This window comes from Anas platyrhynchos, chromosome Z (assembly GCF_047663525.1).
Source record: "Anas platyrhynchos isolate ZD024472 breed Pekin duck chromosome Z, IASCAAS_PekinDuck_T2T, whole genome shotgun sequence".
Taxonomy (NCBI): domain Eukaryota; kingdom Metazoa; phylum Chordata; class Aves; order Anseriformes; family Anatidae; genus Anas; species Anas platyrhynchos.
In genome coordinates, this window is record NC_092621.1 from 28,270,582 (window position 1) to 28,285,067 (window position 14,486).

At 44.7% G+C, this 14,486-nt stretch overlaps 1 protein-coding gene across 1 annotated transcript in view; it reads left to right on the forward strand.

The window, feature by feature from the left end:
• Positions 1-13,749: 13,749 nt before the first annotated feature.
• KANK1 (KN motif and ankyrin repeat domains 1) overlaps positions 13,750-14,486 on the forward strand; it is a 125,682-nt gene continuing 124,945 nt past the window's right edge. Inside the window, exon 1 of the mRNA XM_038170255.2 lies at positions 13,750-13,903. The gene's annotated coding sequence lies outside the window, so the exon portion shown is untranslated. The remainder of the gene's footprint in view (positions 13,904-14,486) is intronic.

The following is a 14,486-nucleotide window of genomic DNA, read 5'->3' on the forward strand; positions in this document are numbered from 1 at the left end:
TTTTCTTTTATTTTTCTTTCTTTTGTATGAAAAGTATGTACATTACTTGTGAAATGTAGAGACAACTACCTGACATCTTGGATTTCTTGTATTTCTTCATAATCAGTGTCATGTTTAGAGGCTGGAATCAATGACCTTGAGGTCTCTTCCAACCTAGACAATTCTGTGATTCTGTGATGTTTAGCAAAGATAACAAGTAATAGCTTAAAAAGAAGGCGCTAAGCTATGACTGATTTTTATTATGTAATGCTCTTACATAGATAACCTTATACAAAATTAACTTCAAAAGCACACAGTGAGGATTTCCTACAGAGCACTTATGCAGGCTTTACTGCATTTTAAGATAAATCAGCATGTAATTTATAATGTCTAATGCTTAGTATTTTCTGAGCCCTGAGCAAGCATCTTACTAAATAGTCTTTACAACACTTCTCTGAAGTAGGGAAATATTATTACTATTTTGCAGATGGGGATGTTGATACACAGCTATATTAAGACTTTAGAACTCATTTAGTGAAGCCATGGTAGAACCACAATTTGCACTGTGACGTTGTTTACTGTGTAATGCTTGTGTTTTGAAATAAGTTCCCTGATGTTAGTTCCTTCCCTGCATCTTTTCACAGTTTGGAAATGATAGTTCAATGCTGATTCAAGTAACCAATCCCATTTACCCAATAACATAATTTAATGTTAAAATTAAATGAAACAGTGAAATTAAGGAGTTTTTTTTTTCTATGTAAATTGTTTTAGAAAAATTACAGTGAACCTTCTCAAAATTCATGCCATGTGATTCTCAATACAAAGCCTATTTGCTGTGTCAGCATAAGGTAGGCTGAGGCTGCTGCTTTTAGTGGAAACATTTTGACTTTTCGTGTTCATCTGCAGCCTTCCCAGAAGTCCCTAGGAATTCCCAGCACTTCCACTGACATCTGAGTAAGCCAGATTTTGCATGTAATATGCAGAAGATTCACCAGAGATGGTCTAACAAGATGGGATTTGGAAGCAAGTTAAATAAAATGCTGTACTTACAAAGCACTTAGAGTGCAAGGAAATACTTCCCTTCTCATTCATAGTCTTGCTAAATGTAAAAATCAGAAATATTCTGTAGTTTTGAAGTGAAAGCGTCCAAAGTATGTAAAAATATATATATACTATAAAAAGCTCAAAGGAAAAGACACCTCCATGAAGTGGCTTTTCTGTATTAAAGCTGCTGTGAAACAGTTTTAAGTTAAAAAGATGACTAATTTCCCAAAGCTTTGAAGTCATGAAGTCTCTGCCTGTCAAAGCCTAGCCCCTTATCTTCTTTAACAGCCTATTTTGGAAGAAGGTGAGAATACTGTCACCTCTCCACCCCATAATCCAGACTCATTGTTTACAAGATACTTATCCTTTACTGCTAAATATCAGAAACGTCAGGTAAATAAAATCAAATAAAATTAAAAAAGTCCTACAGGTGTACAATATAGTATATAAAAGTAATGAAGTGTTTTTTATTGCATGGTCCTGTGCAATTCTTCTCCTTCTGTTGTAACAATTCTCTGGGTAATTTGAATACTGAAGGACTCAATGCTCAAGTTTTATGAGCTCAACAACCCTCAAACAGTTGGCCAGTCTAGCCCTCAGTTTGTAACCCACGTCATCCCCTCCACAAATGACACATGGTTTGTACATTTCTTTGAAGAGTTGAACTATATGAAATGTAAATTTTCTACCTTATGATATTCTTTTTTTTTTTTTCAATAAAGTGACTGTTTCATAGGAAGTTCAGAAGCACCGTTTTGTTATATCTTATACCTTGGAAAAATGTGCCTGAAAGCTTCAGTAAGAGCAACCTTTCCTTGTAGAATCATCCATTCAGCAGAAAGCAAAGATTTGGGATGGGAAAGCGTTCATCTGTCCTTATGATAAATTGTGTCTGTGCAGTGGTAATAGGTAACAGCTTGCTTTACAACTTCGTTTTTCATTCAATTGCCATGAAAAATGGCAGGTTGGAAGCTCAATGACCGTAAAGCCCTCCTTTCTTCCTGTGGTGTGTAGGTATAATGCAGAATCACACCTGATTCTTCAATTGCATGCTCTCTGGGCTATTCAAGGTCAGAGAAGGTTGTGTGTGTCCACACATAATAGGTTCAGGGGTAAACTACAGAGACTGTTGCAATCAAAGGCAAACAAAACTATCTCCATCCAGACCCAAAGGTTCTCACTGGTGACAGGGCTGAGAGTTTACCACACCTCGTTTCACTCCTTGCATTTACCACCAAGGAGCAGCTTTAAGGAGTGTGGGGCTGACTTAAAGGCTGGAATCCTCTAGCTCAGTGCCAGCATCTGCTTGTTCACAGCCCCTCCTGTGCCCCATCTTGCCACAACAGCAAGAACTCCTCAAGGTGTTACAATCTCTCAAAGCAGAGTTTGTTGCAGAAATGAACCACCTAATAACAGTGTTTTACTGCGTTACAGTGCCACTTCCTTCTGGAAGACAGGACCACATACAAAGTGTTCACAGGATGTTGGAATTACTGTTGCATTTGGAAGTGGGGTGATTTGAGGAGTGGCTTAATTGACTACGTTTTAACAATATTTTAAGCGGGTTAAATTACGTGGTTAAAGTAAGTCATCTCAGCCTGGGTAATGCACTGGTCTAACCAGGCACTGAAAGGAAAAGGGGCCCCTCTAGAAAATTGTTTTTTGATTACATGAATAAAGGCAATGCATGCTCACAGCAGAGCTCAATTACTACTTGGAAAAGTAACAGTAAAACCTGACATTGATTGACTGCTTGACAGGGTAAAATGAATATAATTCCGTGGCTGCTTATGCTCTCAGTGAGGGATTGGTTTAAATGAAATGTTTTTATTTAAAAAAACTGACTGTTTTCCAAGTGCTGAAGAATTAAAAAGCTAACCTTCCAAGAGGGTGGCTGGGCAGTGGAACAGGCTCCCCAGGGCAGTGGTCATAGCACCAAGCCTGAACAAAGTGAGTTCAAGAAGCAATTTGGATAACACTCTCAGACACACAATCTGATTTTGGGGTGGTCCTCTGGGGACCCAGGAGTTGGATTCGATGATCCTTGTGGGTCCCTTCCAACACGAATATTTACTTTATGAAGTTTTTCACAAATAATAGAGTCATGCAATCCTGCTTAATAAAAATCTTGAGAATATCAAACAAAATGTTCAGCTGATCAGGGCACACAAACAAAAATGCCAATGACCCTGGATTTTTTATTTTTATTTTTATTTTTTTTAGGGTTAGTTTAGAAAACCTTGCTGCTTTGTACCATTCGAAACAAAAATTTCCCTTTACAAAAAAAATTGCAAACCTGAATTATACTTTTTTTTTTTTTTTTTTTTTTTTAATTTTTAAATCTTCCCTATAGTGAGTTTATGCAGCATGTGCTGTGTTATACAGACCTAGGCATGGATTACCTCTTGTTTACTACACACTTTTAACAAACTATATGCCTTCTCAATGAAAATTGTGAGGAAAAAATGGTATGTACTTATTTAAATTCCATGTGTATAGAAATAGAAGATACATAAATACAATTGTAAGTATTCTAAATCATTACACATGTTTTTTCATAACTTACAAAGTTGACTTTGAATTTTATGGCACAGAAAAATATCTATGTAATAATTCATATTATTTATTTTGATAGGAATACATTTTTTGTTGTTGTTTTTGTTTGTTTGTTTGTTTTTCCTGTATTTGTGTCTACATGTATCCAATACATGTATCTAAACATGTATTGGATGCCTACTGGTGAAATCCAAATTATAAAGTAAGTGAAACTCTAATAATTAGAGGGAGAAGGAATTTCAGCTGGATAGCAGGGGAACTATGTTTTATGCTATTTAGCAAACATCTGTAAAACTGGAAGGGGTGATTTCCTGCTGCACATTTCTGACTTTTGAAATGTGAATGACTGTGAAAATTGTAGTTTCCCGAAGAAATCTCTGCAAAGAAAAACAAAACAAAACAAAACAAAACAAAACAACAACAAAAAAGGCAACAACAACAGCAGCAGCAACAACAAAAGCTTATTATCACTGATACATCCAAAACTTCAGAGTGTCAGAAAGTGATCTTCAAGCCCCAAGCAAACAAGTGTTTTGGGACTTAATAAGAGGATGAAGTAGGCAACATCAAACAAAACAAACAAACAAAAAACATACGATTTTCTTTGTTTGTAGGTCAACTGTAAGAGAAATGTACAACCCCTTTTCAGGTATCAAGAAAAGGTTGGAAGTGCTCCCAAAAGATTACCTTCCTTCTTGAGTGAAGGCATAAAATCCTGGACTTGAAACTGAGCCCTTGGGGTGACATTTTCCCTACCTGATACTACAATTAAAAACAAAAATAAAATAAAATAAAATAAAATAAATAAATAAAATAAAATAAAATAAAATAAATAATAAAATAAAATAAAATAAAATAAAATAAAATAAAATAAAATAAAATAAAATAAAATAAAATAAAATAAAATAAAATAAAAAGTGCAAGCAATAATAACTTTACAAAAACTAAGCTGATGTTTCTTACCTGAAAGATTGGAGTTGTCTTGGAATGATGCCACCTCCACTGTAACTTTATGCTTCCAGTTTTTAACATTGGGAGAATATCTGACAGGGTCTAGAAAATTTCAACTAAATCTGCTCATGTATCAGTCTTCAGCCACTGATTACAATAGAAAGAGCAAAACTCTTGTAATGCATGGCAAATTAAAGAGAATACAGACAGTCCTTCATGACTAGGTAGGCTCGGGTTGTAGAGGAACCCAGTAGCCCCCATGACCTGCTTCAGCATGGGGCAAAGGTTACAGCTCAGTGAAAGAAATCCACCCATAATGAAATAAATAAGTGGCACATTTATGAGGGCAAAAGATGAAAACCCAGCACCCTGAAAGGAACAAAGGGAGAAAGAAGTAAGATGCACCTCACTTTCTAGACTGCCTGGGGCACTGAGCACCAAACCCAGGGTGTTGTCCTTTCATGGGAACTGCCAGGCAAACAGCATTTACAGAAGATTAAAAAATTAGAAAACAGGGAAGAAATTGTAATTTTTTTCCTTATTCTTCTTGGGGGGTTCTTTTTGTTTTGTTTTGTTTTAGTTTGGTTTGGTTTGGTGGGGTTTTGTTACTGTTGGATTTTCTTGGTGCTGGTTGTGGTGTATATTTTTTACTGATTGCCTGGCCTTTGGTAGTTTCCCACAAGACCTGGAAGACTAAAAAAGCAGCAAACAAAAGGCACCCTGTGCTTTCCATGGAAGGTGCAGAGCAGGTTCCTGAACTGTGCCTGCAGTGCAGGGTCCAGGCAGCCGGGCAGCAGCGTCACAGCTCCACACACCTCCTGCAGCAATGGTTGTGAAGAGTGACCGCCGTCTGCATGGCCTGTGCAGGCAAGGGACGCCGCGGGTGAAAACAATTCAGCCTGGAAATATGGGTATTCGGGGAGATGTTGCTGGTGTGCATCATGAATTTCACGGAGAAGGTGAACAAGGGCTGCCTTATACACGTGGCATGAGAATGATAATGATAGGGTAGCAGGTTTAGGGCAAACAGACCTAAACCTTTTCCACACCAGAATAGGAACTTGAACTAGATTTGGAACTCCTTGCCCCAAGAGAGTCTGTATTTCAGAAATATAAATAGACTCAATAGGTAGTTGTACCGATCTACAGAAGGAAGGTACGGTGAAATCAGTTAAACTCAGTGTTGAAGGCGAAACCCAGCTTAGGAAGTCTTTGCACTGCAGTGCTCCAGGAGATGGATGTGTACAGTGACAGAAGTATTTTCCTATACTTGCTATGTTTTTGTCCTGTCTCCTAGGCATCTGCTTTTAGCTCCCATCAGAGACAGGAATCTGGCCAAGGTGACTTCATGCCGTTAAAAGTTCAAAGCAGAGGATTTGCTGTCAGCATTTCCAAGCACGTACATAGCGTGGGGTGCTGCTGCCCTCGCCATCGAGCGCCAGATAAGGAAGCAAGAACATGGCTGCATTGCATCGCACTCCTTTCATGGAGTGCTGCTGGTTGAAAAGGGAGTACCAGGCTCGTGCTTTGCTGCTTTCCTGCTTCTTGCCCATCTTGTCCTCGTGAGGGGCTGGGAAATCTGTATCTGGATTTCCAGCTTGCACTGCTCTTTGCACACATACCAGTTCACAGAACAGTCTGAGGAAAGAGAGGGCAAAGGCAGAAAGCCCTGACATTCCCTTTAGTTTAGATTCACTGCTGATCTCTCTTACTAGCTGATGGGGGCTTTACCCAAGTGCACCCACCGGGGTCGTGCTGGCAAACCAGGCACCCTCAGAGGGGCCCTGACCCTCTGGCCCCAGCTGGCAGACAGAACATTTCACGGGAGGAGGCCATTTTCCTAGAAAGGTCAGCTATGCCTTCCTTCCCTGCTGATCGCTCCCACAGCCCACTAAAGGAAAGCATTCAGGACATGGTATTTGCGTTTGTTTAATCCCCTGTTTAAGTTCAGCAGCTTGTTTTTAAATACTTCCCATCTTCGCCCTCCGTGATGCTGTTCTAGTTTTTGCCATGTACCAAGACACCTCAACACACACGTGGGCTGAGAAGGACAGTCAGGTGTCAGAAGGAGCTGCTATGAAGCTGCTAAGGTGTTGTGGTTCACAGCTGTGCAGGAGAACACTGAGAAAACTACATAGGAGAGCTGAGACATGCCAGCATGTGCTACCAAGGGGCTGCTGAATGCCAGTGCTAGAAGGAGGGTGGGATCACAGAATGGCAGGGCAGCTGGGGCTGGCAGGAACCTCTGGGGGACATCTAGTCCCAGTCCCTGCCCAAGCAGGGACACTCAGTGCAGGGTGCCCAGGCCCACGTGCCCTTTGAAGATCCCCATGGAGGAGATTCCGCAGCCTCTGGGCAGCCTGTGCCAGTGCTCCATCACCCACACGGCACAGAAGTGTGTCCAGGGGGAACCTCCTGTGTGCCAGTCTGCACACGTTGCCTTGTCCCATCACTGGGAACCACTGGAAAGAACCTGTCTCTCTTTTTTTTTGCACCCTTCTTGGGTACTTACAGACATTGAGATCCCTTGAGCCTTCTCTTCCCTAGGCTGGCCAGTCCCAGCTCTCTCAGCCTCCCGCATAGGAGAGGTGCTCCCATCAGTCCCTCCATCATCTTAGTATCCCTTTGCCACATTCTCTCCAGTATGTCCAGGTCTTTTTTACAGGGTGCCCAGTACTGGATACAGCACTGAAAATGCAACCTCACCATTGCTGAGGGGAAAAATCACCTCCCTTGACCTGCAGGCAATACTTTGTTTAATGCAGACGAGGATACTGCTAGCCTTCTTGGCAGCAGGGGCACTGCTTCCAAGGGCACTGGAATTACTGTGGAGTTACCGACCTATCGGCCAGTCCTTCCAGCTTTGTGTCATCTGCAGACTTGCTGAGGGTACACTCTGCCTCATCACCCAGATCATTAGTGAATACATGAAACAGGACTGAGAGACTGCCCTTACTCAGTGAAACAGAGTTGTCACAGCCTTGTCTGCAGGAAAAGCAACAAACCAAGAAATGCTTTAAGGACTGTCTTATTTGCGAATCCCTAGCAGTGCTCTGTATCAGTAAAAACAACTCATCTAATTGGGCTGCCCGTGGAGTGGTTAGAAACACTGAGGTGCAATCACTGTCTGCAGAGATGGGAATAGCACACCGTATGTTGAAATCAGGGACTCTGCATCTGTTCCTGAATGGTCTGACCACAGTAAGAGGGCATCTGTGTGTGTACAATAACTACCACATCCCAGATTAAGCCTCTGCCTGGCAAAAATGAAGCAATAGGCCAGTTTTGTTTACAGAGGAATCTGTACTCACTGTCTGTGCCAGGTTTTGTTGTCAGGAGGTACATCCAAAGGCTGAAGATTTCCACTGGTGGTCACAAGTTTCTCAAAACATAAATATAGCTTTATTAGACCTGGCATGTGGTTCAGCTTGTACTGTTTCTTACCCGTGCAGCAGCCAGAATCAGATGCAGCAGGACCAAGAATCTCTGAGTTATGAGGGAGAACACACACCCAGCTCCTCTGCTATAAATCACCAGTTAATCAGCCAGGCATACATTTGAAGAGCAGCTGAAACTTCCCTCAGTCTCTGTCAAAGCAGCTTCACAAAGTTGTTTGCAAAACAGGAATAAAGAACTTGCTCTTTTATTCAGCTTAGTGGGAAAAGGAAAAAAAAAATAGACAAGAAAGAGAAAAGGAAAGAGAAGAAGGAAGGAGAAGAAAGAAGGAGAAGAAAGACAGAAAGAGAGAGAGAGAAAGGGAGAGAGAGGGAGAGGGGGAGAGAGGAAGGAAGGCAGGAAGGCAGGAAGGCAGGAAGGCAGGAAGGAAGGAAGGAAGGAAGGAAGGGAAGAAAAAGAAAGGAAGAAAAAGAAAGAAAGGAAGGAAGGAAGGAAGGAAGGAAGGAAGGAAGGAAGGAAGGAAGGAAGGAAGGAAGGAAGGAAGGAAGGAAGGAAGGAAGGAAGGAAGGAAGGAAGGAAGGAAGGAAGGAGGGAAGGATAGTGCCATTCTGCTAAGTTAAAATGACATTGTGAAACTAGGATGAAGATTGAGAAATCTTCCATCTTGAGAAAGCTGTCCTCCTAAGAGAACAATTGGCTAATGAATTTCATGAAAACCATAGCTGAAATTAAGTCATCATTTGTACAAAGCAAATAGATCTGTCTGTGCCTTAGAACAGTCCATACTAGTCCAAATCTTGAACAGAGCACATTTTAATTCAAGAATTCATAGTGTACAAAGACAGAAAGAAAATTCTGAATGCATGTAAAATGCAGGGATCCTTCAAAGTGTCCCTCAGGTCCTATCTCTTGCTGCAGAGCCAAAGTCAGCAATGAGTATCAGCTCCAAGGAAGGCAGGAACTCCTCCATTAGGTAAAAGAATGCTTGGATCATTAATTTCCTGACCCTGCCGTTCCCTGGGGGGAACACGCGCAGATTTAGGATCACTCTGACTTGAGTCTAACTTTGGGATATCACTCAGCAAACATCTTGGCTCCAGCAAGAAATTGCTGAAGTGTTTTTTTCTCTCTTGCTTTCCTCTTATGGCACAGTATGGTTATTCCTTTTCTCCTTCACTATTGGTCTCTAGTTTGCTATCGGGGTGCTGTGAAAAGTTTTTTGCCTGCCTTGGCAGAAGAAACAGGTGTCCTGTGAACTTCTCCAGCCCAACCCTCCTGTTCCTGAGCTGGCGTGTGGTCCCACTCATCTCCTCCATCGTGTTTGTCCTAACAGACCTTTGGTGGCAATGTTAGGTTGTAGCATGTTTCCCTAAAGTAGCTGTAGACCCAGCTTGCTCTATGCAGGTACCCATTACAGAAATTACTATGTGCCCGCTCTATCTGTCAGATGACTCATGGCAGATGTCAAGTCCAAGTAAAGCTCTTTGTGGAGGCTGAGTTGGGTAACAAAAACTGCATAATGCTGCTGGTTCAACTGACAGTGCAATAACTTTTTCACCCAGCTCAAAAGTAAAATAAAAGTCTGGTAGCTCTGGAAAAAAACAATCATCCTTTGAGACATTTCAGTGATAAAAGGTAGATTAAATCTGGAAGGCAAAATTATGGTGACTTTTCCCCCATTTTATTCGACCCGGTCAAAGCTTGGGGAGTATAGTATTCTGGCACTGCTCCTTTAAAGATAAGGGGGAAGGCAAGTGCTACATTTCATCTGGTAAATGATTTCTGGAGTTGCATTCCTGTGCATTCATGCACAAATCAAGAAAATTGCTGAGCCTCAAATGTCCACAGGCATTATGGTGGGATCTGAGACAACGTGTGACAAATGGCAACATGCACCCTCCAGGGCTGAAAACTCAGGCGATAGGAACTCAGCCGCACACTGCATCGCTTCATCTCACTTTGGACTGACAGGCGAGCACATGGTACTATTTCCAGGCTGCCACAGATGTGAGCCCTGAGCCAGGGCAAAGAAAACAGCCTGCCTCCTTTTGTGTTTGTGTAGCTTCCCTCCTTTGCAGACGGCGTTAGGGAACAAGCCATGCAGTGTAATCTGTTAGCGCAGTACCGGGCTGAGAGCAGTGACAGAGGGTCTGTACACCTCCCGAATCTGCTGCTTCCCTAAAAAGTGAGTCAGGACAGCAGATGCACAGAGGGAAAAAAAGAAAAAAGAAAAAAGAAAAAAAAAAAGAGTTGGGCTTTTACAGGCTTGCTAACAGAGAGGGTTAATCTAAGTCCTGGGATGTGTAATGTTCCCAGCTGCTGTGGCCACTGAGTGGGGTCATCCACACCAGCACAGCGTGTGGCCCCTGCTCTGCAGGAGGGTTTGCAGGGCAGAAAGGAAGCAGTGCTTTTAAGATGCACTTCTGCTTAATTCCCTAAGCTGGTACTCAGCTTTGGCAGCAGCAGCTGCTGGGCAGTGATCAGCACTTCAAAGTGTTCTTCACACACCAGCAGCGGTGCACCCCAGGGCTCTGCAGGAGATGCTTCCCTGCAGTGCATCCCCATCCCACCCCATCTGCAGTACCTGAGGAAGACTAAGGCAGGGCTGAACTAGGGTCATGATGTGGCCTAGACCTATGCTGTAAACGCTGCTTGCCACAAGCCAGAGTTTCTTTTTGGTAAGGAGACTTTTCTTTGTGTGTTTATGCGTGTGTGTTTGGTGTTGGTGATATTTCTAGGCTGGGCAAAATCAGGGAAGCACTGGATTTTTCCATGGAAAGAAAGTTTCAACTTTTTGATTTGTTTTGGCAGAACCAAGATTATTCTGTTTGTGAAATTTTAATGGGATTGTTTTGCTCAGGAGGCAGGGCTGTTTCCACTTACAGCAACAGACCAGGTGAAGGTTGTTGTGGCCTCAGGGGCCTCCCTGGAGCTGCGAGCATTGCAGAGCCCTGGCAGCAGCTGTAGATTTTTGCATCTCAGATTTTGGGGTGCTGCAGGAAGGTGGTGGCGGGGCACTGTGCAAAACATCAGTGAGCATCAGCCTTTTCCATCCACTGTCCTGCTGAGGAGCTGCTTGCTGTAGAGGCACAGATTCCCATGCCTGTTAGAGGAAGCCCTAAGGTGACTCTTCTGGGATATCTGTGGAATCCTTTCTGCACTTTGAAATAGGACTTGGGCTGCAAATGGGAGCAGGGCTGGTGCAGCCTGCCTCTGATATAGCTACCAGGCCACTTGCACTCACAGTATAAGTAATAGCTCACAGACAAGTGTGTCAAAGCATACACAATATTTATCTGGGACAGATCCTGATCATGGAAATTGCAATGTGAACACTTTCTTGAAGTAATTACCTTAATTTACTTCTTCAACCCCAGGACATGCCTCTTGTGATTTTCTTGGCCACCTTGCTCACCAATACGTGGCACCTGTTTTGTTGGTTTGGTTTGGTTTTAGGAAAATAGGTGGGATTGTGCTTTGGTTGTTGTTGTTCCTGTTGGTTTAGGGGGTGAGTGGGTTGGTTTTGTCTGCTGAAAGTTAGGGGTATATCCACCCTTCCTACCTGCAGTGCACGCCAGGGAGCTGCTCCCTGCTCCTCCACTAAATGTGCCCACCTGCAGTGGGCAAGGAACATGCTGGCACCCTCAACCCCTTCCCTCCCTTAGGCTCTGTCAGCTTTCCTTTAGACTAGAGCTGTTTTTTCCCTCCAGGGAGTCTGGGGAGTGTCTGCCACCTCGCTTCCCAACCTCCCCCATGTGCATGTGCCCATGGGGGATGGAGCTGAACATGAAGATGCTCACTGGCCCTCCTCTCTTTCTGCTCCCTTATATCCCCCTTCTTCCTCATCTGGCTGACCCCCAGGTTCACCCCTGTTTGCTGAAGGGTGACCCAAGGCCTGTTGGTTTCAGCTGCAATGTCCAAGAGAAAAGTGCCATCTACTGCGTGGCCACGCTAAGAGTCTTTTCTGGCCACATTTATGCAGGTAACCAACAATTGACTTCTTTATTTAATTTCACTTGTGTAAATTGTCAAGAGCTGGCAACTCCTGAAAGAAAGGATTAAGTGGGAGGAGTAGAAAGAGCCCTATCTGCTTGCTCTGTTCATTGCTGCGGCCTGGAGTGCTTTCACTCCGTGTTTGTACAGTTTCTGGTACAACACGGTCCTGACCCAACTGTTTGGATGAATGAGCTGATGCTAAGGAGCTGTTTGCTGGCCTGAGTGTGCTTTCCTTCTGGTTGTTGTTATATCTGATGGTAAGTGGTACTCTCTGTTGTCTCAACTATTTCTTTCCTCCCATTTTTTTCTAGAGTTGGTAGCTCAGCCATAAACAATTGCCTTTTCATAGAGACTTAGCACAGTCATAATTATTAGTGTCTTAATGTGCTGCAGGGCCTGGTCACGGACTTGGGCTGCAAATATTTCTAAAAATATGTGCTCTTGAACTAAAATATACTAAAGTGTCTTTTTTTTTTTTATAAAGCAAATATTAGTGGTTTGAGAGATAGTTTATACCAACATCATAACGGCTTTGCTTACGAAAATACTCAGTGCATTTTAACCTCTAAAATGTTTTAATGGCTTTGGGTATTTCAGAAGAACTACTGGAAATTATTTAGATGGAAATAACACTGAGCCTGCTAGCTTTTTATAGGACAAGAAAACCCTATAATTTCTTGCCTAATGCTACTTGGGTGTGGTCCACTGGGAAAACCAGAAATTTTAAAATTTTCTTAATGTCTTCCTTGCTATATTCTGGAATCAATATTCTTGAAGCAATCCATGCTGTTCAGCATTCGTGAGCTTCAGGTGTTATATCTGGAAAAAAAAAATCTAGAAATATTCATGTTTTAAGGAAAATCACACAGGAAAAGGCAGAAGGAAAGCAGAGGAGTGGCATAGAAAGAAAGAAATGAGAAGGGAGCAAGAGAAGGTGCCAGCGTTTGACACCGTAGTGCAGGGAAGACCAGGAAAAGAGGTGTGCCAAGCTGTGTGGCATCACCACAAAGCCTCCAAAGCATTTGCTCCCAGGGACCTGGGAGCCTGGGGCAATGAGGATAGCACCTGGGTTAATTGTGGGAAGAGTGAAAGAAACCATGCATCAATCCACACTGAATATTCAAGCAGTTAAGCCAAAAACTCGGGACTCACATAACAGAGACCGCTGTGCCCTTTCATAGCTTCAAGGGCTTCAGAGTCAGCCTGTTCAGGCCAGTAAAGATCAAGGCAGCAGCTTAATAACACTGCTCCTGAGCTGAGATTTCCAAAGCAGTGCAGAGGAGCTGTATCACATTTTGCTCTCCTCTTGAGCTCCTGGCTGAGGCCCCCATCTAGCAGAGGGGCTGGCAGTGGGCAGGTGCCTCCTGCCCAGGCTCTGAGGCCGATAAACTCATTTTGCCCACAGCCCTGTCCCGGCACTGGGGCTGGTCCAAACCCTCCTGAAGGGTTTAGGGTCAGTCCCTCCACCCAGAGCACGGGGAGGGCTTCTCCCAGGTTAACCCCGAATCTTTGTGGGGTTTTCCCAAGATTGCTGCATTTTCCTCGACAGTAACCACTCTCTCCCTGGCATGGAGCTCCTGCATCCCAGTGACTGGGTGATCCGGCATGCATCCCATGGCATCCCACCCCATCCCATCGCATCCCACTGCATCCCATGGCATCCCATCTCATCTCACTGCATCTCATCATATCCCACGACATCCCACCACATCCCACGGCATCCCATCACATCCCATCTCATCCCACCGCCTCCGCCCCACCAAGTCCCACCCTCGGCCGGTCCGGGGGAGGAGAGTTCAGCCGGGACTCGGAGGGGTCGCTGCGCGGCCGGCGCCGTCGGGGGGCGAGAGCGGGGACCGCCGTCGGTTTTGGGCATCGCGCAGCCGCAGTGCGGGCGGCCGGCGGTACAAAGCAGCCGGCGGAGCGGCGTGCGGGATGCTCGCCCCCGCCGCGGGGCCCCGGCGGGGCGCCCAGACCGCGGGTGAGCGGTGGGAGGGGGGCGAGGGGCGGCGGAGCCCCCCCGGAGGGGACGGAGCGGGAGGGGACCCGCGGGGGTCCCCGCCGTCGGGTGCGGGTCCCCCGCCCGGAGCTTCCCGCGGGGCGGGCGGCGGTATGCGAACTTTTTTTTTTTTTTATGTCTTTTTGTTTATTTAATTGTTGTATTTATTTTGCCACCGTGCTGCAGGGGAAAGCCGGCGCTGTGGTGTCGGGGCACGGAGCGCTGCCGAGCCGCACGCCTTGCCGGTACCCCTGCCCCTCGGCGCCCCCCCCCGAGAGCCCGCAGCACGCCGGAGGCAGGTTTCTGCTGCTTGTCTCGGGAACTGAACCTGTCCCGTGTGCACGTCTCGGGGCCGAAGAGAGGGGAGGTGGGGAGGCACCTGTGTAAGGGGGGAGCGAGGCTGGGTGTCGGCGTGGGGAGCGGGTGGCATCCACAAAGGGAGCTGTGATTCGGTTAAATTGACTGCCTTCGGTACCGTCTGACCTGTGAGCTAGCACTTAAAAGTAGCGATTTTTCTTTTGGGGCGGTGGAGGTGGGAAGCTTCGGGTTTTAGTGCCCAGTTTAT